Source organism: Pteropus medius, unplaced genomic scaffold (assembly GCF_902729225.1).
Source record: "Pteropus medius unplaced genomic scaffold, Ma_sr-lr_union100, whole genome shotgun sequence".
Lineage (NCBI taxonomy): Eukaryota > Metazoa > Chordata > Mammalia > Chiroptera > Pteropodidae > Pteropus > Pteropus medius.
Window position 1 is genome coordinate 62,097,292 of NW_024349800.1, and position 3,762 is coordinate 62,101,053.

Below are 3,762 nucleotides of genomic sequence, written 5' to 3' on the forward strand. Positions count from 1 at the left end.
AAGGAAGGAAGGAAAATAAAGGATAGAGGGAAGGAAGAAGAAAAAGCATTTCTAAAAACCCAGCTAAGGGAAACATGAAAAGCATCAATGGCATTAAACCCAGATATTCTACATTCAACAAATTCAACTAACATCAGCTGAGCACTAGTCACTGTCCTCACAACCACAAAGTAAAAACTGAGGCCAAGGCTATGTCCGATAGTGGGAGGTGGGAACCAGGGCTCTGGTGGGCTTTCCACTCTGCCACAGATGCCTAAGAGGGTTTTAACAAGTGAATGTCGAGCCCAGAAACTAAGAATCTAAACAGGACTCCAAAGATTTTCGTTTTTCCTCTTTTTCCAAAGGATTCCAGTTCCACATGCACAGCCTAAAATGCAACTCAGACTACTTATCTCTGTGAAACAAGACGACTCCTTTGCATCAGTGAGGTGGCCTTCAAAGGCAGATGCACAGACTCCAGAGGATAGTTCCAGACAGACTGCTTAGCAGTCCCAGACCCACCTCAGTTTGAATGGGGATTGGCCAATGTATAGATGATGCAAAGCCATGGAATGTAGAAACCTTGGCAAATGGTTTCTTCTGGTGCAAGAACTGTGAGCTCCTTAGGGAAGCACTTTGGGTTTCTTTTGTGTCCAGAAAATTTCATACAATGCCATTTGCAGAGTACGTGCTCAAGAAAGTCTCATGAATCTATTGATCACTGGTTCTTCTTTTCTTTTTCAGAGGGTGGAACAACCATATAGACATCAGTGGCTGCACTTGAAGCTGGGAGCAAGTTCCCAGTACACCCAGGTTAACTGTAGTCACTAAACCCCAGGGACCTTATTCAGGATTCTGATGAACCAGTACAATGGCTCCAGTTGCCACAATAGACTCAAACTCATGCCATTGCCAACACATCCATTTTCTGTTGTTCCAGAAAATGGTTTTGAAACACAGGCAGAAAATTTAACCAGGTTTGTCTGGAAAAATGTCATGCAAGCCCCAAGGAAGAGAGGAACTTTGCCAAATGTTGCACAAGAATCTTACTCTTTTTTTCTTTCAGCCACTGGATTCCTGTGCTGTAGAACCTAGGACCTCTGCTGGCCAGAACTCCTTCTTTCTAACCATCCTACAGGCCTGGGTGCCCTGAGCATAGCTGTGTCTGAGGCCTCTAACATTTCCAAGGATCAGAAGCAGTCTGAGCCTTCATTTTGTTCCATTTGGAAAGCACGGACAATGGAGAGTCACTAAAAGTTAGTAACTGAGGAGCAACAAGCTTTCAAATGTGGCTTTGGCAACAGTGTAGAGATACACTGCAATTAGGAGAAAAGGGAGGTAGAAAGAGAATCTTTCCTACACCATGACACCCTGAACCAGCCTGATCCCGTCTGATCTTGGAAACTACGCAGGGTGGAGCCTGATGGGATACCACCTAAGAAGAACAGGTGCTATAGGCATAAAAAATAAGGGATTGTAAACTGACAAAGTCCTTGCAATGTGAGGTCAACCAAGGGTTGCCTCGCCTAAAAAAAAGAAAAAAGAAAAAAAAGAGAGTCTTTCTAACAATTGCTCCAGCAAAAAATAACTAGGGTTGAACCTTTAGTGGTGACCATACACACAATCCCAAGCCACCAGGCTATTGTTGTGTTCCATTCTCAGAATCTGTCACATGGTAGGCGCTCAAGAAATGTTTGATTGACTAATGAAAAGTAAATAGATCTGGAGTGAGCCCTTCACTTTAGAGATGAGGAAACCGAAATCGGAGAGATGAAATTATCTGCCCATGGTCATCTAGCAAGGCAAGGGCAGAGATGGGCCTAGAACTTAGCCTTCTGGCTCCCTATTCCAGCAATTTCCAAACTTCATCATGCATCAGAATCAAGACTCCTAGAATTCCTAATTTGATAGGGATGGGGCTGAACAATTTGCATTTCTAACAAGTTCTGAGGCGATACAGATTCTGCTGGTCTGGGGGGTCCCATTTGAGACCCCCTGCCTTATCTAGTTCTCCCTCTACAACACCTGTCATTTCCAGGCCTGTCTCTTTCATCGTTGCTTGGCTCTGAGGTTTGGAAAGAATAATACTCCAGCCTATTCCAGTCTGTGCAGTGTGGTATAGTTGGTGACTGAGAGCCCAGACTCACAGGCCAGGTCCTGGGTTTGATCCTGCCTCTGCTAACCTTGGGCAAGTTACTTATCTAATCTGGGCACATACACTATGAAATTTTTGTAAGGATTAGATTTGTTAATATGTAAAACATTACAACAGTGCCTGGAAAATAGTAAGCACCTAAAAGCAATACCTATTACTATTACGATATCGTGGATGGGCTTGAGCCTGGGCCCCAAGGGCCCAGGGGGCCCAATGGTACTGCCTGGACCACAGACAGGTAAGAGAACAGGTAACAGAGTGATGATAGATTACATGATATAGTCACCTAGATTCATAAATGAGTACAAAGGTTGCTAGAAGAACAGAGAGATCCCTATGGCCTGATGCTATCCAGATCTCTCTAGGCCTTCTCCAAGTCCACCGTTATCATGGCTCTCTCCTGCTATTTCTCTGAGTGGAGGAATCAGTTCATAAATGACAATGAATCACATAATCTAATCTAGGCAGCTCCCATCTGTCAGAGCCTGTGATTCTAGCTCAAACTGATTAGATTGACCAAAGCAAATGGTAGACATCAAACATTTGAACACCTGCTCCTATCCGGCTCTCCAAATGCCTTCAGGCAGCATCAGCAGCTGACTGTGGATCTGAGTCCCCGTGGATGCCTAAGAAGTACAGCTGAAACCATGCACTAACTGAGTGTGGGTACCTGAGATGCTGGCCACCTAGAAAACTGTATATTTGGAGGTCTTCTAAATCTCGAATGCACCATCATACTCCTAGAAGAATTTCCTCATTAGCCACTCTCATCTTTGGGAGAGAGTTGGGCAGGGTTGCAGAAAGAAGCCATGAGGGATGGCTCCCAAATTACTAAAATAACATCAGAGCGTCTGAGGTCTAGCATGGGAAGGAAATGCTCGAGGAGGGAAAGGTGACTGACCACACGACCCGTTCCCCAAGTTCCCTCTCACACTGCCACTTTGTATTTTCAGGGAGCTCTGCTACCCCTTGGAAAGATTCCTCCAAGCTTGAACCTGAACACTTCCCTTAGTAGCACTCAGCGCAGTCACGACAGGTAGATACTACAGCTAAAAGACTCCACAGCTAAAAGTAGTTAAGAACTTGATCTCTGGAATTAGGTCTATGCACAAAATCTGGCTCTATCATTTAAAATGGTGTTAACTTGAGCAGGTCGCTCATGGCTCAATTTCCTCACCAGGCTGTTGTGAGGATCAAATCAAATACTGCATGAAAAAGAGCACAAAAATGCCAGCAATAGTAGATGCCCAACGAATGTCGGCCATTGTATTCCTAAACACTGCACTGGGAATAAACCCAGAGAACATGAGGCGTGGTGAAGAAGTCAGACCAACAAAGTCCAGCTTTTGGAACTTGCCATAACCAGCTCATCCTGATGCCTCACAGGTCCTGTCTTCTCCATACGTGATGTTCAAATTAATGCCAGATGTGCAGCCCTCCTTCACTGCCTCCTCATTTCTACTCTGTATCTCCACATGGACCCACCCTAGCTCCCTCCTCAGCCCCATGCTTGGTCTGAGAGGCAAGCCTCCTCCCAAAGTGACTGACACCAGGAATGGTTGTCTTGTCATACAATTACTCCCACCCACCAAAATGCAGTTATACTTATGTTGGCCCAACAGTTTTAA